This window comes from Thunnus maccoyii, chromosome 13 (genome assembly GCF_910596095.1).
Source record: "Thunnus maccoyii chromosome 13, fThuMac1.1, whole genome shotgun sequence".
Taxonomy (NCBI): Eukaryota; Metazoa; Chordata; class Actinopteri; order Scombriformes; family Scombridae; genus Thunnus; species Thunnus maccoyii.
Window position 1 is genome coordinate 29,714,976 of NC_056545.1, and position 24,657 is coordinate 29,739,632.

The 24,657-nt window shown below is 38.6% G+C and overlaps 1 long non-coding RNA gene across 1 annotated transcript in view; it reads right to left on the bottom strand.

Annotated features, from left to right (window-relative positions):
- The window catches only part of LOC121909935, a 148,886-nt gene extending 129,322 nt beyond the window's left edge, over positions 1–19,564 (bottom strand). The window contains exon 1 of the long non-coding RNA XR_006099555.1: positions 19,468–19,564. This is a non-coding gene — a long non-coding RNA (uncharacterized LOC121909935). The remainder of the gene's footprint in view (positions 1–19,467) is intronic.
- Positions 19,565–24,657: the final 5,093 nt, after the last annotated feature.

Consider the following 24,657-nt stretch of genomic DNA (forward strand, 5'->3'; position numbering starts at 1 on the left):
GCACGACAGGCAGGAACAAGCAGGTACCAGCAACTCCAACCCTGGAGAAGAGAGATCAGTGAGCTGACTCGTCATCGCTGAAGAAAAGCGGCAACAAGACGCTGGTCAAATAGGGTTGCCTATATCAAGTTGTATTGTAGTGTTAGTGCCTGTATTATAGCAGATTTCAATCTTGTGCTTTGACTTTTCTAAGTGGGGATGCCCTTTAGTGTACATTTAGATTTGCATTTGGACCTTTTGCAAACAGATTGTGCCTTCAAAAAAAATATTTATCAGAACAGTAATTCATCTAGATACATGTGTAAGTTTTTTATCAGTTTTCCTGCTTTGAATTTGTTCATGTTTCTCCATCTCCTGGCATCTGGGCTGCTTCTGTGTTTCTCTTTCCTCCTTGAACTTTTTCTTTCAATCTTTAATCAGTTGCGTCTTCTTTCTCCATGGAAAGTGAAAGTATCTGTGAGAGGGTGCTGCAGGCTGCTTTCCAATATAGCCACCAGTGACAGAGTGTGCAGTTACTGGATTTGAGTTATATTAGTAGAACAACCAAACCTTAAATTGAAAAGGTATTTGCCTAATTTTCGGAATTTTTGCATTTGCCCAACTCATTAATATCTGGCACAAGCACATGTCTCAAGGGAGAAGGTTAAATCTCTCCTGTGTAACCGCGCACACAGCTTAGGTTAATGTAGCAAAATGCATCGTAAATAACAGACTAGTTGTAAGGAAGGTATTAATGGCAAATGTAACAAAGTTAAAAGTGGATTACTGGCCCAAAAAATACTTGAGTAAAAAGTAAAAACACAGTTTAAAAACAATGTCAGTTACTACCCACCCCTGCTATTATTTGGCTGAAATTCATTTTTGGAGACAATCTTCCCTCCATTATCAGTGAGTGGTTGTGTGTACGTGTGTCTACTTAACAAGACTCAGTACTCTGCAGGATTTTCAACTTTTTCATCTTCAATCTTTGGATGAAGTTTTAAACATTGTTTCTCACTGTTCCTCAGCTAAAGGAATATAATATATCTGTGCTAAAGCTATGCTAGCACCCTCCGGCTACATTTGAAAAAATGACTTTTACTTTGTGAGGAAACTTAGACACGATCTTACTGTTCTGAAACATCCTGTTGAAATCTCAACTGTGCAACAGCAGGTTCTTCCCTTCATTCAGGATATGTGATGTATACTGCCTTACTGCTGCAGACGTTACTCCATGTAAAGATGCAGCGTAAGGTATCTTGCATTATTCATTAGGTAGTATTCCGGATTGCTGGAGGTGAAGGTGGGTGCCACACCTCCAGCCAATCAGAGTAGGTGGTCATTAATAATGCTGATTTTATGTAAACAACTTCAGAAACAGACAGCTGGAGGACAGAGTGGAATCTGGGCTGTAAGGAATGATGGATTTAGAGAAATCTAAACAACTTTTGGTGAATAAAATGTCACAGACAAGTTTAAAATAGACTCAGAATTAATAAAAATTACTCAAAATATGCCATAATACCAGATCTTTATCTGACAAATGTGATAAAAAGTGTAAATCTATTATACATGTATGTATAATATAAAGCTGTGTGAAACGGAGTCTAAAATAATATATCTTATATAAAGCTGAAAACATGTCTCGTGTCAATATCTGTGTTTTGTAGTGAATTATGTGTGCCCCAAATCATACTGCCTTCCAAACTTATATATAACAAATAGAATTAAAATAAACTTCCCACTCAGGATAAAAAGGTTATGGTGCTTTAACTACTTGACACAAAATCACCAAACACAACAAGCTTCTATTGAACAGCACATTAGCTGACTAATGTTTAATCTTAGCATCAATTTGGAACTATTTTTTCCTTGCTAATGTTAAAATGCCAATGTTAGCTATGCTTTCCTGCTTTTTCATTCACTTGTAGCACATTTTTTTTCTTACATAAAATGACAGTACTGTCACCCTTTCATTATCAGTGACAAAGACTTAAATGAACCGTAAAAGTAGGCCTGTTTGCTTTTAGACCTTCATGGATGGAATTCTGGGGACTTTATTCTCTTCTTCAGCTTCTCTCTGAAGTCGAACTCACGCTCCACGCAGATTAAACTCGACCTCACGTGCGCGTCGACCCTATTGAAATGAATTTACTTCACCCCTACATTTCACAGTTTATAATACTAGTTTGACCGAGCCTTTAGTCTCATCATTTCTACTGGGAAATTAATGAGTGATCATGTTCCAACATCTAATAACTATTTGAGAATTAGTCACACCACCTCACACTTTCTGGATAAAAGTTTCAAATATAATTTGTGTGAAGGACAGGTCAGCTGACTCAAGTTCTGAATGGTTGATGCTGGAAACTTATCTTTAAAAGGTTGGCTAGAATGGACACCATGTTATTAGTTTGAAAACACTGTGACATTTCCAGCAACGTTTTGTTTCTATTATTTTTCAAAATTGTGTGTATCTGCTGATGTAAAACAGAATAAAACACTATCTTGACTATATTAATATACAGTATATATGAAATTTTGCAGTTTTTGACAGGTGTGAAAGTTTTTCTTTTCATACGATCACTATTATCCAATACACTTTTAATAGCGTGTCAAGGAATTTTTGTGTAGCGTAGCGTTACTTTTGGGAATTAATTCTTCCTTGTTTGGTTTTGTGACATGTTTATTTATTTGTTTGACTTAATAAACATTTCCTCTCCGTTGCCAAGCAGGTGTTTTGTGGCACCAGTATACTTGAGGGAACATATTAAATGAAGATATCTGTTGTGGTTTGTGTACCAACAAGGAACCTGCAAATAATGCCATCCACCATCACTCACTGCCTTGAAACCAGTGTGCAAGCATATTTCAGCTCTGCGGCTTTGGCTGCTTGGTCTGTCAGCTCCCTTATCTCAAAATAAAGGTCCCCTCACACCTTCTGTATACAAGAAATTCAAACTGGAGGCCAAAAACATGGAGCCATTCCATAAGGTTTGCCTATTAGAAAAGCTGGTTCAGGCTTGTATTCACCTGTCAAAAGTGGGCTGAGGCGTTTAAATCATCAGCGGTATGCAGAGGAAGATAATGTGGAAGTTCAGAGACTGCCGACCAAATAATTTCAGAGGATTAGCTTCCTGACTGTCATCTTTGCCTTGCTCAGCCTGGCATTCAGAGGCTTGCTGACTCCCCGGACAAACAGCAACCTCTGACTTTGAAAGAGTTAGCCAGAGCTCTTTTTACTGCTTAAAACTGTTAATTTTCTCACAGCAGATTGCTTCGAAACAAGTAAAAGACCAAAAATATGCATCTGCTGACTGCTGATGGAATTAATTTTGTTTCATTTGCGCAGCCAGTACAATTAAAATCCTCATTGTTAAGAGCTGCTGAGATAGGATAGAGCAGGAAACAAAGCACTAAGTTTACTTACTGCAGCAGGGGAAAACAGCCCCCCCATGCAGAGGACAAAAGCAACATCCCCCTGAGTATATTTGTACAAACAGACAATAATACCAGCTCCTTCCTCCCTTCTCAAAAGTGGGTACCAAGGCAGCAGCTACAGTGTATGATGGCAAAGTCTTGTGAGAGTAAAAGTGTGTGTGAAGGCAATAAGCTGTTTTGGAAGCCAGATTGTTCCCTCAAGCAAAATCTCCCCTGACCTGCAGCTGACATCCTGCCATGCTCTTCCTGTATCCTGAGCTATCCGTAAGACATGTACTGTAAGGCAATATGAAGACTTCATAAGAATCACTCCATCCCAGCTATTTATTTATAATATATTGCTAACCAATAGTTGCCAGGGGTATTCGCTTCACGCACGGATAGCAGTCCTTCAACCACTCAGCCGGGCCCCCAGCCTGCTGTAGACGTCTGCTACCCGAGGAAAAGAGGGAGATAATTTATCTGAATAAATTCGACTGATGTAACTAATGCTGACAGATGATATGGAAATAAATGCTACCTCTGCTTTGAACAACATGTGTACATTTTACGGCGCAACACTTATCTCTGCTGGAACTGACATTTATAGCAGTGGGAAAATGCAAATGACAGTTGCACCCAAAATTGCTCCTTTCAAATGGATATATATTGTGTTTCGGATATCATAGGACACAAACAGACTGTTTATAATCCACGGGAGGAATTAAAAAAATAAAATAATAAAAAAGCGGAGTCCTACAATGATTCTGAAAAGCGAGCACGTGACTCAGAGACACCTACGCACGCACACACACACCTAGAAACAATTAATATCAAGGCAGCTCTGACATCGCTGTGATTCACATGCCAATCAGACACCGCCAGGCAAATTAGATGAGAGGTAGAACGACCCAGCTAAAGCTAATCTGATAGGAGAGGAAGGAGAGAGAGCCTGAGATGGAGATAGATGGAGGGAGAGAAGGGGGTGGCAAGAGGGGGTGTGGGGGGGTGTGTGGGGGGAGCTGGAGACAGGGGGGAGAGGGGGGAGACATTGTGTAGGAGATACAATGGGCAGAGATAGATAGAGAGAGAAAGAGATGGATAGTAGGAGGGAGGGAAATTGTCAGAGATGGTTCTGGATATATAGTGAGCTGAGACAATATAGACTCTTCATCTAGCTCCTGGCAGATGTTTAAAGAGCTCGCTAATGGAAGACTGGTGCCTCCATAACAATGAGACTCACAAAGTATTGTCATATTCAGCTGATTAAACTGAGGACTGGATGTGCTGTGTGCTATGCTATGTTTGCTCTTGCCTCCATGAAACTAATTCTGCGGTTTGCTTTTCTTTCCCTTCCTTTCCTTTCTTTGTTTTCACTTCTAGTTAATTGCTATCCAGTACAAACAGGAATGCCATAGAAAATTTCCAAAACCATAACTGTGGAGCAAAGGAAGAGCTTCTTCTGCCAGCTACTTCTTCTGTTATTTTATTTTTTTTTTTTTTACATGGCAATAAGAGATTACTATTTAAATAATGTAGCATCCTTTAAAAATGTTAATAAATGTAGGCCTGTTTCACTGTCCAAATCCTTTTATGTGACTCAGCACTGCATGATCACAGAGAATAAATGTGACGGTAAATTAAGCTGTGTTGTTCCTTGACCAATAAAAATGTCTATAAACAACAGGGCAATTATGCATGAATTACAGATAGAAAATGGCAATTTTAAATGTAGGAGCCAACAGAAAGAGACATCCCTGGTGCGTTCAAAGCAAAAGCCACGCTTACTATACAGTAAGCGTGGTACGGTACGCTTACTATACAGTCACTTTAGCCATACTGCAATAAACATCACTTTAGCCTTGAGCCAGACTGCTTCAATAGAAATAATTCATATTGTGGTTCTTTTAGACTACCAAGGAGGAAGTGAGAGCTAATGTTTTGACCACGTACTTAAATCGGCTGATCTACTTAATTCAATCCTGCCAAGTATTTGCTAATTGTATCATCATGGTTTCAGGTAATATGTCTTTTGCCACACAAACTTCCTACTCACTAGACTTGTGTCCAGGAGTTGCTTCAAATAATTCTTAGCCAGTGTTTTAATCAGCTTGAAGTACCAGATGGGTTTACTGCATAAAACAGGCATTTAAATAGTCTCCTTTCACTGAATTGTTAACAAAAAGATGTATGATTCAACTTGCGGAACAGTTGTTATTTTTTATGCATATGCTGTACAATGCAGCCATTTGTCATCAACGTGGGCTAATACAAACTATGAGAAGTTTTTATTTTTTAGAGGTGCTTGAGTGTAGTTTCTGTCACATCTTGTAATACAGATTTATATTTGCAAAGTTTGTCTTGCGTGTTTTCCAGTTTTCCCCAGAATTCAATTTGAAGTGCTCAGATTATTGAAAAATTCCATTAAAATATTAAATAGCGACATCTCCAGAACAATTACTCTTGATAATCAAGAGACTGGCTGTGTCCCAAATCACTGGCCCGTTCGTTCATTCACTGCTCCCTGTGTAACAGACACTCAATGGTTTACTCAACAGTGAGCAGGAAATTGAGGTTTTGGACACTTACTAGTTATCATCATTGTGCTTCATCACTGTCAGCTGTGGAGTCACACAGTGGTAATTCCCACATCTATAAAATGCAGCACATTGCATTGTGGGATTGTTAGCAGAAAGTAGTGTACATCTCATGGAAACTACTTTTTTCTATTCCATGGAAGTCTATGTGGACTCTATATAATGGGTACATTTACACAGAATTCGCACACTAATAGGGAAGGATTTCACACATACTCGCTGTCAACAGTTTTGACAGTTTTGAAATTATTTAAGTAGTTTAGATGAAAATTCACAGCAAAGTCTGTGAAATCACCAGCACATTGTTGCTGGAATAACATAAATCTTTTGAATTTTTGGCCATTTAGTGGCATGGCACTGGGAATGGTAATGTCAGTCTGTCAGTCAGTTGGTTGGTTCAACATTCATGTTCCCCACAGGATGAATTGTAATCATTTTGGCAATTCCTTAACTTTTTAACCTGTCCATTGCTTTGGTTTTGCTAATGCCTCAGCTGTACTTTGTGTCTAGTGCTAATTAGCTAATGTTAGCTTGCCACAAGGCAAAACTAAGATGGTGAACATAGTAAATATCACTTGCTAGTCATCAGCATGTTAGCATTGTCACTCATGTCAACATTTAGCTCAAAGCACGACCGAGACAACATGGTTCAGGTACTCGGAGATGAATATCTCAAAATGTGGATTAATAAAACCAAAAAGTGAGAAAACATGTATTTTATTAATTTACTTATTTTTTTAATTACATGAACCAACCCTTATAGATGAAGTCATGGTTGAGGGCTGGATAATATTAAGAGGTTGTGGGGAGGAGGGGTGCTTCCCACTTGATCAGGCACAGCTCTTTAGTTGCAGCACTGTGTTCACCAGTGTGAAGCTATTTGGACAGGGCTTAAGTGGAAGACTTTCGTCCATTTCTCAAGTTAAATTAACTCCTCTCTACTCACATGACATGCTCTGTTTCCTACACAACAGGCAATGACCTTCATTATCTTGAAAGCTGTGATTAGGCAACTTAAAAGCACCATTAATCTATTCTAAGTTGCCCGAGTCAGATGCTCGTCCTGATTGATAACGGATTGGTTCACCTTTCAAAGAACAGGGACATAATATGGCACAAATTTAGGTGCATTTTTGGTTGATATAACTTATTTTTCCCACTTCCCCACAAAATATACTTCAGTTTTGGTTGTGTGCTTAGCAGGACTTGCAACAGAGCCAGGGTGAATATTTAAAATAGACTGTGCCCTGGTTCTCTTTGAACAGGCAGTGCAGAGGGTTATATTTTGGCGAGTTATGTGCTTGTTGTAGCTTTGAATAAAGATCAGCAGCCTGGCTTGGGCGCTGAGGGGGCAGTTTTGACCTCTGAGCCTTTTACTGCAGCAGAGGGATGAGCCTTTTTTGGTTAGCCCCATAACCCAGGCAGAGTCTCATCCACTTCCACTTGCAGTGGGAGAGGTTAATCGACTCGGTAAAGAGAAAAGTGCCTGGTGGAGAAGTGTAGCGTGGGTAGCTGTACTTAAATAGCCAATGACCCCGGTGGATTATAAATTAACTGTGTTAAATCATGGGTTGTGTAAACACAGGGCAGGTTGGGAAAGACAGTGTTCAGACCTACCCATGTATAAATCATTCTGAGTGTCTGTGCTTAAAGCCCTTTATTCCAAGGTTTCATGGGAAGTCAAATGCAATGCAAGATGCAGTTTTTGTACCATAATCACTGAAAACCGCGACTTGTCTTGCGCGAACGCTTGTGTTCTCAGTCAGGCAGCAAGTAAGGATATGCCAGCAAACCTGAGGCTTACAGGCATTACTGAGCTGCGGATGTGTGATTTCAGCAGACTGAGCTTTGCTCTGCCCCTCCTTGTCAGAGCCCAATCCATGATCCAAATACAAACAAATTAGCATTTTCTCAAGCAAAAGGTTATGAATAAGCTTTTGATGCAAGAGCTGGCAGTACTTGTGAGCTGGCATGACACAAATGCATCTAATTATATCTTTTATTGTAGTCTGAAGATGTAAAGTGGCTTATGTTTGAATTGCCTGTGCACACCGGAGTGACCTTTAATTTCATTTGCAATGGGACAAGAATGTTATGCAACATTTTTATACTCGCGTGTGCCACGTCTCAAATGTATAGTGCTGATTCCAAATATCCCTGATCACAGTGTTAAAGAGGGAACTAAGCCCCATTTTCCATCAAGACGTGGAGGGAAGGAGCATGGGCAACGCCACAAAAAGCAAAAGCTCCCTCCACTGTAAACAAGCCTCAACACAAAGCAAGGATAATACACCGAGGGCAAAGGGTGCTAAAAAATGCTAGACAGTAAATCTACTGGATTTTATAAAAGTGCTTTCAACAGTAATGCTATATGTTTTTTGACCATACAATACAAAATAAGTTCAAATGGTGAACATTTGAACAAGCATCCTGCCTCAGGGCTGCATTGTAGGAAAAACATTTTTTTCCCCCACTGGGGTATTTGTTTAGCAGCATTCACCCAGCTTCATTGTCATTTTCCAAGTCTCTGAATTCCTTCCAGCTCTAAGTGGGCTGTTCTATAGCTGACCCTGAGCTACCTCAGCTGGCGTCTTAAACTAGAATTGTACAGGCAATAAAAAAAATCTTCTCAAACAGGGATTGTGCCTTCTGGTACAGTCAAAATGGAATCAGTTTCTGTATATGTACAATGCATCTTGTATCAGTTTGAAAGTTTCCAAGTATACAAAGTTGATACTACCCACATGTCTGTCACTGTATGTACGCCACCTATAACGGGAGAAAACACAAAAGCTCAGTAGATGTTTAACCTTGCATTGCTTGATCCTTCGAATTATTTTATAGAGATGATAAATCAACAGTTTCATTGCATGGGCAGTTGCTCCTATGCTTTGTGGAAAGACGCAATCTCACGTACTCAGTCTTAGTAAAGTCTTCCATTCAGAGTTGTGTCCTTCAGACAACACAAAAAATAGGCAAAACATCTGTATTGAACATGTGTAGTAGAGCTGCTGGTGCACTGGAGAGTACCTACAGTGTAGTAACAGTTGCTTTTTTTATTCAACTGCAGTTAAATTCATTCTGATTTATTAAAATGTTCCTCATTTTCAGTAATAATAGAATTGTACCTACCAATGTGATTGCTGAGATCAAGGAACAAGGTTACATTACTAAAAAAAAAAGGTCAGATTGGGCAGAAAACATGAGCAATCAGACAGGTTTTAAACAGAGCTCCATTTTCTAACAATTTAGCTGAAAATGCTTTTTAAAAAATGATGTTTCAATAATCAACAATAAGACATTGTCTTCTTGCAAGAAGCTAAGAGAACCCCTCAGAGGGGGGAAACTGACCAGCATGTGTATCTGCTCAAGTGATGAATTGTCAAGAGTTGAAACCTTTCATTCCAAAGCATTTTTAGAACAGTCCCCTCACTACCTGTATCTCAGCACTTGATATGAGCCCGAGTGACTTCAGCAGAAGATGAAACATTTTTTATTACCAACAGAACTTGCAGAGGAATTTGCACGTATTCGAACAAATCAGATGCAGAACACACGAGACTGCAATTAGTTTCCTTCTGCTACACACTTTGAAAAAGTCTGCTCTTGACTTTATACTTTTTGTATGTATATATATATATATATATATATATATATATATATATATATATATATATATATATATATATATATATTTTTTTTTTTTTTTTTTTTTTTTTTAACTTGTTTTGATGCCCAATTCATTCAAGCCAGTTAAAACCACACTAGAGAGGAATACAAAGGAAATTAGTTTGGGAAAGATATTCCTGTGATCTACATTGCCTAATAACACTAGATCACAACACATCGTTCCTCTGAGTAATTGACTAGATATCCTTTGACCCTCACTGTTTTTGGCTAAATGCATGTTTTTTTTAATTTAGTTTTAAGTGGCTAACACTTATTCATTTGTGAAATGGAATGAGGCAGGGAATCGATGACCCTAGATATAAACATGAGGGGCTTTGGCTTATTACAAAGCATCCTCTGTGCTGTTGGAAAGATACAAACAGCCTGAATTATGAAGCCAAATGTACACTGATGTATTTGTAAAGCATCTCAATGAACATGGTTCATGATAATTACAGATAGATGCTAAATTGGCTTTAGAGATGTAGATAAAAGATACCCACTTTGGATTATGGTGTTGTTTACATATCTTAGAAATAATCATCTTGATGTTATAACATTGATGAAAAAATACATTTCTACAATTTATCAAGCTCCCTGGGATAGCTGGGAAGCATCATTTGGATTTTTACAATGTACCTACTATTAACATAACACAACCAGACTATGTATCTATTACTTCAGCATAATGGTTACTAGCACCTCTCACCTGAAACTAGCATTTGCAAAAAGTAACTTTTCTTAGAGGATGACCCTGTTTTTATGTTAAAATCGTTTTTTTTTGTTGTTGTAATTTATTGTTGTAATTTTTGTCTGTTTGTGTTTTGTAAGGGACCTGACATATGACGTTTTTTGGATAAGTGACATAAACAAGGAAAAAATTGTTCTGGTGTATATACATGGAGAGAGTGTCAAAAAAAAAATGGAATGCATCCTTAAATATTATTTCATGTTAACTGTCAGTAAATAAAAATGCATTTATACTTCAGAAACACAAGCTGGTCTGGCAAAAACAGACCTGAGGCCAGATGCATAAAAGATAAGTGTAGATTAATAACCAAAAAGACTTCCTATTCTGATTTTGGTAAAAAAAAAAAAAAAAATCAAATTTCACTCTAACACTAACACTGGTTCCTGGACATATTTAAAGTGTTAATATGCTTCATTTGATATTAAGCACGACCCATTGCTGATTGGTCTGGCTTGTTCAAAGGACTTCTTGCAACATCCTGCACGACATACTGTAAGCAAATTAAAAATAGCTTGTGCTGACGGAGCAGTTTTCTTTCAGTGTCTGTTCAGTCACAGTTGCTCAGGTGTTAAAGAAGACTACCGTGCTCCTACACCTCCTGTGTGTCAGCTTCCATGAACCAAGACATAGATTAAATCATTGTTTTGTATCAATTGATATAACAGCAGCAAACATTTATATGTACAGTACAGTCAATGAACATTAGATTATAGGTTATTTCTTAAAAATCAGCTGATCCCAAGCTACACACTCAACATTCTGGAGACTAGCACATCGGACACATGCACAGAATATACCTGTATCTTAAACCGAGGGATGTCTTTAAGCGGTTTCTCTCATCTCCTGCCTGACCAGGACGGTAGCTAACATGACAACATGAAGATTACTGTCTGTGCAAGAGAGAAAATGAGTCGGGAAAGGATGAAAGGAGGAGTAGCTCTGGGAGTTTAAGGTGCAGCCTACATGTGTAACAACACAGAAACATTCCCTAAGCCATTACCACATGTACCAGCCGCAACCTAACTTTAAAAACTATTCCTTGCTGAAAGTCGAAGCATTTATACTAATGAATGTGATGTTTCTGCAAATGAATTGCACAAAAAATATGATTAAAGATTGTATTTATTAACAGCCACATCTCTTAGGTAATATAATACCTACAAAAAATGAAATTTATCTCCACTAACACCAACAGTTACTGTTCTAAACTGGTGGGTACTTTAAGTTAAGTAAGTTACCGAAATGTGTAAATAATTTGAACTTGTGCCATTTACGTTTCTTTCTCATATTTTCCATGAGGTTGAATATTCACATTAGATTTGATGACACAATGTCAAAACACTGAGAAACTTGAATCACCTCATCAGTTCTGGTTGTACAAATAAGGTATATTTGATGACAAGGTAATGAGCATGACAGCTGACCAGTGTGTATTTTACCTGCATAAAGAAGATGCATTCTCTCATATAGTAATACAGAAAATAAAGTGCTCAATCAGTATCACATGAACTACCTCCAGCCAACCAGGGGATCTTAAAGTGCTCATTGGAAAGACCTGTACATGTGCTGCAAACACTTATAGACAGAGCAAGGACTAAATGTACTATAAATTAAAAACCTTTATGACAGTATCAGTTGTTTGAGCAATACCCCAAAAAATATGTTCATGTTCAAGCAACAAAGAGCTTTAGTGGTCGTGGTAATCATGACTCTCGTCCGGAGAAAAGAAAGAAGTTGTGTGATGTTGTTATAGAGCCATAAAGTGCACAGAAGGAATGAGTCAGGGTTAATGAATGGGTCATTAAAACATGAGTGACTGCTGTCGGTGGTTTTAACAACAATCAATGACAATCATTCGACAAGTGGTCATTTTAACCCAAACCATAATCTTTCTCTAACCCTAAACAAATATATATATTTAAACCTAAACAATTGAGGTGTCAGATCAGATAATTATATGAATTAGTATTTTTCTTTTCTCAGTTTCTTTGCATGTGATCTGTGCTAGTTGAGAATCTTCTTATTGTAGTGATGTAATGTTATTGTTGTAATCTTCATATTGATTGTTGTTCAAAGTGGCCTTATTGTGAACTATGCAGTATAGTAATCACATTCACATCCATAGAGATAATAATAAAAATTTTACCAAACACCTTTACTTTTCCAGCCACCTAATCATGGACCAAAGTGTTGGTCAAAGGAAAAGTTTAACCTCACAGTGGTGCGGGATACAAAAATCATCAGGAAATAAAGTCTAGAGACCATGACAAGTACCAAAAAGATCAAATATCATGGCAGTCTGGTCAGTGGTTGTCCAGATATCTTCCTCTGGAGTGTTGGACTGACATCAGACTGGGCCTCACTGTGATATACAGTACTGTATACTATTCAGATGTGCTGAAATCTTATATAATTACAGTTTGTTCAATGTGACTTACTGTTATTGTGAGGAGAAAATGTTTTGGATTCTCGCTCTCACTACTTCCTGAAAGACAATTTCAAAGTCCCTCTGGTGTTTAACTTATTCATGTGAATGTTAGCATCTGTGTGCTGGTACTAGCAGATTGATGCCTCATCTCCCTGCTGGTTTCAGCTGTGACACAGACCCGATTTACAAGTTGTACATCCTGCACAGTAAGCTGCAGCCCTTTTAGGAAATCCCAGGGAACTGTCCGATTCTAGTAACTTGCGATAAAATATAAAAAAAAACAGTGTCCAAATATGGTTTTCACAACTATAGTTTGTTTTCTTTGGTCCAAATCAGTGGATGAGTTGCTACTTTGTTGCATTTTCCCTTTGGTTCGCCAAAATTTCAAGCAAACCAAAATGTATCACCAAAAGCCATGTGGGAGCTGTCACTCTGTTCATTGGTCAGAAATCTTGTGGGGTTGGCAGGCGGAGAAAGGAGTTTGTTTTTCTTCTAGGATAGCTGTCCAAATAGACCATCGGCAGAATAGGCATTTCATAATTGTTTGGGCCATATACCAAGCCAAAATATGCAGGCAGAATGGCACATTTGAACGCACTTCAAGGCAACGTCTGGAGAACAATGTTTTGGGTCTCCCATTAATGTATTAAACAAACACACACACACACACACACAGGAGAAGGGAGGACATACTGAGCACATACCACTACATAATGCATAATAATAATAACATAATGCACGGCACAGTTGGCTACGGGAGCTGGTTTAATCCAAAGAATGCGCAATGCTTCCTACAGTTGGGTCGGATCTAGGTAAGCTCACGTTCATACCACAAACGACACGTACCAGAGTCCATTTGTAACCGGACCGAGACCGTCTCTTCAACAAGGTCTTGGTCCAGTTGATTTGGTCCACACAGCAGTGCAATTTGCTGTGTTCACACCTGCCCAAATGAACCGCACCAAGGGGGGTGAACACTCCAGGGTTCGATTCAACCGAACTAAACAACACAGGTGTGAAAATGCCCTCAAATCACACTGCACTGAAGGAAAAAAAAAAAGTTGGAAAAAAAACAGACACTGCCTGACCTGATTTTCAGAGCAACAAATAACAAAGGCACTATTTCCACGCTCTACTTGCTGAATCCTTCATGGTGACAGGTGGATCTGGTGCGAGTGTGTGAGTATGATTTATTGGGTACCAAACAGGACTATCTCTAATGGTGGACACTGCTGCCGGCAGGATGCAGAGTGATTACTGTCCACTAATTCTTCATGGCGAGCGGGGTAGAAAAATGACAGTGAAAGCTGTGTAGAATGGCTAATCAATACTGTATTTATGCCTGGTGAGGAGACAGCATTGCTCACTTGCCAACACAACAGGGCTTCCATCGATGCATCCCAGTGGATTTCTGAGCGAAGATAATGAACATTTCTTTATTTAGAGCAACCAAAACAGAGCAGTCGATAGTTATGGTGGAAAATTCAGTGTCTTGAAAAGCACTTTTAAATAATTATTGCCCTTCACACACCCTTTAGACTGCCTCTCCCTCTACTTCAAAGTGCCTCTTGACCAAAACAAACCTTACTCATTGACCATGTGTCTCTTCAAATCTGTGTGCAATTTGTACATTATGTGAATATTCACTTTCTTAAGGTCTACATTTCATTCTACATTTATTAGTTTTTCCCCACTAGCATTTTCAGAAAAGGCAAATCTGTTGTAGGATGTGCATTTTGTCAGTATCAGACAGTATCATTGTCCTCTGATACTGGCACATGAAAGGCCCTCTCTAGAGCCAGTGTTTGGTTTGTCCATTCTGGGCTATTGTAGAAACACGGCGGCGCAACATGGCGGCCTCCATGGAAGAGGATCTGCTCCCTATGTAGATATAAAAGGCTTATTCTAAGGTAACGAAAACACAATGATTCTTATTCTCAGGTGATTATACACTAATTAAAACATATATATATATTAAAACAACATTAAGAATATAATATTCCATATCTGCCAAGTCCATTCTGCTAGATGACACTAAATTATATACACTAGACCTTTAACAGTGGCCATTATTAAAAAAAACAGGCCAGCCCGATGAATTAAGGAATGAGGATTCCACACCTCATAATTTACATCCAGTGTCAATGTTCAGTGCCAACACAGGAAGTAGTGTGTGGTGGTAGGTGTGTGTGCAGCTCGTCTGACTGATGCATGAGAAATTTCTCCCGCATCGGTGCATCCTGCATTTAAGGTCTGAGACAAAAACCCTCAGCGTCACATCAAGTCAAGTCACGTGAGGACAGGTCCCCTAGTTCAGAGATGTGTCTTCATCCTGTTGTGACACTACAGTTTTCAAACATCTTGATTTTCTCACAGCCAGAAACCGGTGCACTTGTAATTGGAGCACTATGGAGAAGATTCTGACACAGCAGAAGAGCTGTATCCAATGAGTGAACGGTAAACCAGAGGAAGGAATGCAGCAGACAGACGCATACACACCACAGTGCATAGCCATAAGTCTAATTATATTGACAATGCAACGAGAGACATTAGATAAGCTTCATAGAGGATGAAAAGGGGATGCGGTGACATAATAGGACACATCAAAGATGTGCAAAATGAACACAAACCAACACAACCTATGGAGAAAGAGAGACAGAAGGACAGAGCAGCTCTGAGTGGAGCAGGTGGAGATGTTGATATGAATGATGGATCACTAAAGTACTGAGGCAAATACTGCATATCAAAGCATGCAGCTCCAATCTTTTAGTGATTCTGCAATTATTTGAATGTTAAACTTCAGGTTTATCACAACATAAACTGTTTATTTAATGTATTTCTTTCATTGGTTTATTAACTTACAGTGAACTATGTTGCTCTCTAGATATTTGTGTGTTCAGTAGTAACTCTCATGTCAGAGAGATTTCTTTAAACCTTTCTTATGGCTTGTGTAAATCCCATCTGCCGCCATTGTATATTTCTCTTTTATTTGATATAAACTCCACATGTGACTGTCACACGGTGACTTCACACATGTTTTCACTGATGATTGCAAATCCAATCTTGGACTTCTCAGAGTGGGATGATCTTATAATAAGTTCACCCTGTCTGAGATCAGTTGTGTGGTTTGTCCACCCCCATGACAACATGACAGTCTGAGATTTGAAGTCTTTGAAAATCTCATCTGCATTTGGCTAAACACAAGTGTTAAAATTGCTTAAGCCTTAAACATAGTTTATTTACCATACAGCCATGGTTATTCCCTAATTATATTGCTAATAAAACCTAGTTTAATATCAATTCAAATGCCCACATTTGGAACATGATGGGATGGTGTCAGTGAAAGGGGGGTTGGACTCATCTGATGATTGTGGGTTGTCAGACAAAATAAGTTAGGAACCACTGCTACCTGGGCCATCATTTCTATCGGTTTTCATAACGTTGTAATCACCAAAGTATTTGCTGAGATCCGAGAACATGTTGACATTGCTACCAGTGAAGTCCAACAGGAGCGCAAGCAGGCAGACAAGTTTGTATTGTTTGTCATTACTGGCATAGTCCACTGTGCCAAATGGTCATTGTTGCCAAAAGCATCAGAAGCCCTCCTCTCTTTCCTGATGTGGTGAGACTGACGTAGGTGGACATAAGGAATCACTCGGAGTGAGATGGAGGACTGAATGTGTTGACTCCTCAGTTGAGAAAATCCCCAACCTGCCAACTGATTAGTAAACACTGTGATGAATGAGAGAGAATTTACTGCCAGCTAGCAGGTTCAACTCAGATGAGCTGACGATGCAGGTCTGCTCTTTGTGCAGTGGACCACGGGTGTGTTTGAACTCTGACAGTGTGCACAAGGCTTCTGGCCTCTTCAGTAAACACACTGAACTAATTAGATGTAGTGAACAAATGTTTGCTAAAGTGAGCTCCCACGGGGTACATAAGGTTGATAGTGTTGAGTGCAAGACCAACTAAGCTGAGACCAAAAGAGGTGAGACAGAGTCTGGACTGGGACCAGTAACATATGTATCTTATGACTGTAGAGTTGTGATACCAGGGGTCAAAATGTAAAAATAATAATAATAATAATGACACCATCATAAATACTCGTGTGGCAGATTGCTTACACTGTCAGAGATGAACATCTGGAGAGTAGAAACAGCATATAAGGTATATGCTGTGTTAAAAAAAAAAAAAAAAAGTTAATAACCTGGTGGGCAAAGTTTTTAGAGAATTGAAGACATTGCTAGACAAGCACCAATCTGAGAATAAGGGAGGATCAGTTCCCCATTTCCAAGTACTGGATAGTGCGCTACAGTCTTTAGAGATGATATTATAGTACAAAAAAGAAACACACTCAGGGGATGTGGAGCTGAGAAAAGTAACAAGGAGATGAGCAAGACGGAAAACATGTCAGGTAGCCCCATGTAGTTGTAGATTTTTTTTTTTAAGGGTAAAGCCTGGAGGTAAGTAAGCAGTAAGTAGCTTCAAACTGTGTAAGGCGGAGGGGTCAGATGGTTTTGTACAGCTACAGATGATGAGAAAAGTATAAGATAGAGCTACTGTGTTACCTCTGTGAGTGATTCATTCATGAATGAACCTGAAAATTAAACATAATGTGAGCTATTTTTTTTTTCCAATTTATGAAAAGTCATGAGACAAAGTCATCTTAATCCTGTACAAACTGTGTACAGTATGCAGTTGTGACTCATATCAAAGATTAATATCAAAGATAAAGGCGGGGAATATGACATTTACTGCAGAGCACAAATAGAATCACAAATAGACTTCAACAGAATGATGCACTTATATTCTTCCGCCACATTTAAACGGACACAAATGTGTAGTGCAGCTCAAACTATCCATCCTTCCATATTCTCACTTCATTCCCTTTCTTCCCATGTTAGTAGAGTGAAGAAGCACAAAAATATGGTCTCCTCACAAATTCTAGCCCCAACTAATTGTGTTAATATCTGAGCAGGCACTGACTACTTTAAGAGAACTGATAGCCTTATTTTAGTAAAGACATATAAGTCTTTGTTAACCAAAATTCACAAATCTAGTCCGGTCTGGTGGTGCCGTATCTCTGTCACGTCTCCATCACATTGTCCAAAGCTACTTTAACAGCATTCAAACCAAGTAGGAACAAGAGCTAAATGTCCTCAAATATTGGCAGTCTAAACCCTCCCAAATAAACAACTACAGGGGTGTGCAGAGAGCAATGATACAAGTGTTTTACGAGTGCACTCAGTGCTAGCATTGAGTGTTAAGGTGTAGTCTGAAGAGGTGTATTTTCGGCCTGTGGTGGAAGATGTGTGGTGACTCTGCTGTACTGACTTCAGAGGAGAATTCATTCCACCACTGTGAGGCCAGAACAGAGAAGAGCCTTGACCCGAGATGATTGAACACAAGGTCCTTGGACTGATGGGCTGGCTAGTCGTCCTCAAGGCAGAGGAGTGCAATAGTCACCAGAAAGTATCATCATCCAGGGTCATGACCAGGTTCCTTGCTGCCAGAGTTGGCATCACCACAGTATTGTAAATGATGAAGGACAGGTCTTGATGCAGGTAAGGATGAGTCTTGATAAGGATGAGTTTTAGGTTGCGCCTTGACATCCATTCTGAGATGTCTGCCAGGCAAGCAGTTATGTAATTGTTAGAGAATGGGAAGAAAAGCTAGGTATCAACAGCATAGAAGTGGATACATACAAATGTATTACAGCACCAAAGGCTTTTGTATAGAGGGAGAAGAGTTTTATTACTGCACTACACAGTAATGTCTTATAGCTGCATTCCTCTGTCTGCCTCCTCACTTTCTCTCTCTCTTTGTCCTTCTTCTCTTTCTCTCTACTTACAGTTAGAAATGACCATGTAAACACCATTTTCTGATTACCTTAACCCAAATACACCTGTACACCTTAATCACACTATGACTATAAAGAGTTTTCACTGCATTTGTGAGACCAATGCATGGCTGTTTAGTTCCTGACAGCAAATTCAAAGGTTCTTTGTAAGCCACTGGGTGCTGAAATGACATTTGCACAAAATACAGTATCAAGTAATCTTGCTCGCTTAGTTATCAGCAGTAAAGAGACATATCAACATCATGGTATCTCAACGCAAAATGATAGTGTAAGAATCACAATAGGCAGCAGAGAATATACATTCAGTTATATGCGGGCAGAAAAAGTGTAGAGTTGTTGCTATAAAAGGGGGGATCCACTGAGCTACTGTGCACTGGATCAGTGTGTCATGATACAGGAACAGTCTTTGATACAGAAATAGTCTATTATATTTCGAAGAATCCTATCAAATGAACATAATTGAGGTGGATGAGGGAAGCAGTTTGCAAAACCTACTTATGTGCATAAATGTGTACTTATATGCACAGACTGCAGACAACTGTAAGGCAAAAACATGATGAAAAAACGTCTAAAGACACATTTCTAGAGGCATTAAAGAAAAAATTAGATTTTCAGGGTTTGTGGAAAGGTTAGGAGGAATCTTAGGAAGGGTGTTAAAGTGTGGTGACACCTCTTGGGAAGAAGGTGTTGAGGTGACAGATGACTGTAGTCATGATGGACTGGTAATGTCTCTCAAAGGAGGGTATGTTGAACAGATGGTTACCTGGTATGCAGGTAGCGACGCTTCCTGCTTTTTTCTTTCACCCTGGTGTCATGCAGTTCTTTCATGCAGGGAAGCAGAGAGTCAATCGGTCACCTACGTAGCAGAGCAGATAACACTCTGAAACACGAGGAGAGTAAAACTATACAATGAGAGGAAATGTGAGGACACAGTGTCTTGTTGGACTATCGGTGTAAGACACATTGATTAAATCTGAGATGTCAGGTTTGAGTCGGGTCGGGGACCTTTCTCGTAACTCTTTGCTTTCTATGTTCCTGTATTTTCCATCACTTTCCATTTTCAGAATACAAAACAGAAAGACTCACAGTATGTGAAGACAGTTTGACTTACCTCTTGCATTAAGAAAAGATTCTCTGGCATTATGATTAAGCAAGATATGTCTAATCATTTTCAGTGAGCACTGGACTGACAGCAATCTTATTTGCATGAATGCAATCTAATATACTGTAATAGTAAATTCATTTGTTTTGGGTTTTTTCTTTACATACAAATGAGCACACCACCAAGCTGACAGACAGAAGAACTCTAAAACAATCTGACAAGACTGACTCAAGCACAATATCTAGTTTTTTTTACTTAAGGCTTGAGTGGTAACAAACAACTGCCCTTTTATACATCTAGCAGACACAGAGCAACATTTGCAGTCATTTATAGTCATATTTTCCAACTGATTTGCACTCATCTTTTTGGTTTTCATCAACTCAAGTATCTCTCTGGCTCACCAGCTAGACACTAACTTTGTCTGTATGCTGTTTGATGCTGTGCAGGTAGAGTACAGTTGGTTTATTAGTGAAAATAAACTGGCTACTGCTGGAAACATGGCGATGAGAGCAGCAGACTATGGGCTGAAAAACCAAAACAATGAGCTAAAAGAGGCTCAAGAGCTCTGTATCATCATATGATGCGTTGTTAATGTAGACAACATTGATATGTGGATCTTTGTTTTTCAGTGTAGTTTGAAAAAAAATGCCAGAATGCATGATACATTCAACTGTCTGACATTACATGAATATATTAACAATGTCCATCAAAGGATGTCTATACACTAGACACCGTTCTCTTAGAGCTTCCCATCTCCCTCTCATGTGACAAGTCACTGTGTTTTCATGCAGGTGTTAAGTTTTTCTTGAAATAAATATTCTTCCTTTGGTAAAAAAGAGAGTAATGAGAGAATTTCCAACACATCAAATCTACTTAATGTGAAATATTTGAAGTTCACCTGCATGTAAGTAGGATTCTACAGTTTTCATCTCCACTGTTTCGAATGTGGGAGGCTCCATGCTGTTAATGTCAGCTGGTGACCATTAACATATATACTATACATAAATGTTATTGTCAGGGATGAGGGTCATCTGTTTAGGAGTTATCTCCAGAGCAGTATGATGAAGGAACAGCAGGAGGTCCTGTCATTCATATACATAATCAAGGGATGGAGGGACTAGAATGTAAGCATTTTCTGATACCCGGACTTTTAAGATTTTCAGATGTTTTCTGCTTGTCAGGAGTCTCCCGCTCTTGAGGTTTTATTGCAAAATGTATTTCCATTATAGAGACCAACATATCAACATTCTCCATCAGCAATTACATACAAGAACACAGCTTTAAGATGTAGTCACCAGATGTAGTCAGTAAATGGGAGGTATTGGTGAGGTGTTTTTTGCAAAGCTCAGTATCAGCTTAAAATGTCAGTAAGTTACAATTCTTCAGATTCACTTGACACAAAAAAAAAAAAAAAAAAAAAAATCAAGATTCAAGTGTATTATGAAGGAAGGGACCATTTGGCTTTGTTGCAAGCTGCTACAATAAGTGCAGTCAACCATCGGTCGGGAAGCATTCATAATTGTGCTTCGCTTATCTGAGAGGCAGGTGAAAGCCAGTCTGAAGAACTAATTGACCTTATTATATCCTGGATGATATGAGCTATGACTGAGGACATAAATGGTGCCATGGAATACTGTCTGTGAATGAATGAAGAGAAGATGTGGGGAAATGGGGACCGAGGTGGCCTCACAGTCAGTGCTCTGCAAGCATAGGGAAAAGGGGATGGGATTAGGGGTAGCGTTCATGTCCCTGCTACCCCCCTTTTTTGTTTGTTTTTCTTTCTTTTGCCTTTTCCTTTCTTTCTTTTACACTACATGTTCGCTGCACTTAGGATGATTAAAACGATATAATGCACATGCCTAAAAGACTCCCTATGGCAAATAAGTGTTTACATGAAATATGAATGGTTCTCATAGCCCAGTAGAACGTAGGAGATGTCTGGCATATTTTAAAGGGAAAAATGTGGATATAGCCTTTATACAAGAAACCTATTTGACAGAATTAGAAATAATGAAGGGGAAAAGAGACTGGAAACAGTGTATAGTCTGTATTCAAACAAAAGAAATGGTATGGTTATTTTATTGAAAAAGCATTTGAATATTAATCTTTTGAAACAATGAAAGGATGGCCAGGGAAGCCTTATTTATCTTGAAATTGTATTGTATGGGGTTAAAATGAATCTTTGTAGTAGCTTTGCTCCTAATGTTGAGGACCCTGTTGTCTTTCATGAATTAAATGATATTATTTCTAACATGGCAGAAGGTTATATCATCTTGGTAGGTGATTTTAATCAAGTGCTGGATGGTTGCATGGATAAGACAAAATTTATAAGAGTTATACCAAAAAATAGACTAGCTATCTGTATGTTAATGAGAGATCTGGGTTTAACTGATATGTGGCATTTACTTAATCCCAGGGAAAGAGATGATTCTTTTCTGTCTCACCGCCATGGCAGTCAGTCTAGAATTGATTACTTTTAAATTTCAAATTAACTTAGTGAAAATGTAATAAATAGTAACATTGGGGCTACTTCATTAACAGATCATGCAAAGGTAGATTTGCTATCGGAGATTCATGAAGAGAAAGTTTTCAGAGGATACAGATGGTGTCTTAATTATTACACAATGAAATTAAAAATTCAATTGCAGAAGACCTCTGTTTTTTTTTTTAAGAGAATTAAGGTTCTACAGAACAAATGGCAACAATATGGGAAACCTCTAAAGCATTTATTAGAGGTAGGCTAATAGGGCTCTCCTCTAAAAAGAAAAGAAATTTAAAGCGGAAAATTTGGAGTATCAGATACAACAACTGGAGAAAAAATTGGTGAAAGATATAATTGAAATATTCAAGCTCAATGCTTCAACAAAAATGCAAATTAAAAAGTCAATGGCAAGAGTTTTATAACATTGAAGTGGAGTCTGCTTTATTTCAGATGAGAACGAGTTATAATGAAGAAGGGGATAAAATTGGGAAGCTTTTGGCCAATCAGATAAAAAAGTGAGAAAATAATAGCAATATACCAGCTATTCTAAACGGACAAAATAAACTAATTGTAGACACAAAGGGCATTGACAGAGTTTTTTTTATGATATCTTTAAAAGTTTGTATCAGTCTGAGGATAATTCAGGAGAGGAGGACTACAAAGCTTTTTTTGTTGGAATACAACTACCTCAACTTTCCAAAGAACAGGCAGAAAGTTTAGAGGCCCCTATCACAGAGATAGAGGTTAGAAAATCAATCTTACAATTAAATGACGGAAAATCCCTGGGGTTAGATATTTTGCCCATAGAGTACTATAAATCTTTCATTGACATACTAGCCCCAAGATTAATAGATGTCTTTACAGAAGCATTGCAAATAAAAAGACTACCTGAGTCCTTTAGGGAGGCCCTGATAACTCTTATCCCCAAAAAGGATAGACTTAACGGACTCTGTTAATTATCATCTTATTTCATTGAGTAATACTGATGGAAAGGTGCTATCAAAGATCCTAGCTGCCAGATTAGAGAGAGTTCTCTCAAGTATTATTCATAATGACCAAGCTTTATGAAAAATATGAGCTTTATCAAAAATAGAAGCTCAATTGTATTTGCTCAATAGCTCCGATAGTATTTGGCTCCTTCTGCATTTTATTTGGCTCAATAAGTCAGGATCCTGCCTGTCACTGCCCTGCTTTCTCGACACAGAGAAAGTCTTTGACAGGGCGAATTGGAAATATCTGTTGATTGTTCTTGGTAGATTTGGGTTTGGTCCAGAATTCCAGAAGTGGATCGATATCCTGTACAGTGGCCTAAAGGCTACTGTTCAGACCAATTGAATGATTTCCCCTTTTTTTACATTATCAAGGTCCACCAAGTAGGGATGTCCTATTTCACCCTTATTATTTCTTTTAGCTTTAGAACCATTAGCTATATCTATTCAAAAAAATGCAGATTGGACTCCCAGATATTGAGCTATTAAAATGGGATTTCAATTGTCAAAATTGGCTAAAAATTGGAAGCTGAGGGAAGAAAAGGCAAAAACGGTGTGACTAGAAATGACTATGACGGCACCATTTAAACCATTGCAGATCTTATCTCAAAAATTCGAAAAAAAATTCAGGTGTGCAGGACATCAATTCTATTTTCGACCACTCCAGGAAGGTATGGTGTATGGCACAAAATGATGAAGGAATCTCCCTATATGCACAGATATGCGTCTGTACGGAATAATCCTGAGATTTGTGTGGGAAAGAAGTCTATTTATTGGGACGGGTAAAAAAGGGAGTGCATACTTTGGGAGATCTTGATGAATTATATCTTTTATTTGATGAGATGTGTGCTCAGTATAATTTGAATTGTAAAGATGTTTGGAGATACATGTAAACATATACACATCAAAAGCTGTGTAACCAGCTTTTGATGTGTATATGTGTACCAAGTGTAAAGCATTCAGATGCACAAAGGAACAAATGCGACTGAGGAGCTTTTTCCAGACCCTAACATCAAGCAAACAGCTTCAGTATGTTGTAAAATGTGATGCAAAGTGAATAGTGTTATTTGTGACAGCTTGAGAATTGTATGGCAAAATGACTTGAAATGTGAAAGAGATAAGGAGACACGATCACATATTGTATTAAATAATGGGAGGAATGTAACATAAGCTAGGGGAAGAGGTATCCTATTTAAAGTTTTGCACAGAGTTTACTACACACAGATGGGACTGAACCAGGAGAAGATGTGCTGGAGGTGTAGAGGGGAACAAGGCTCCCTTCTTCATGCACTGTGGGACCTTCCTGTCATACAGCCATTGTGGGGCAGGGCCCTTCAGTGTATAGAGGATAGTCAGGAATCCAATATCAAGGACTCTAAG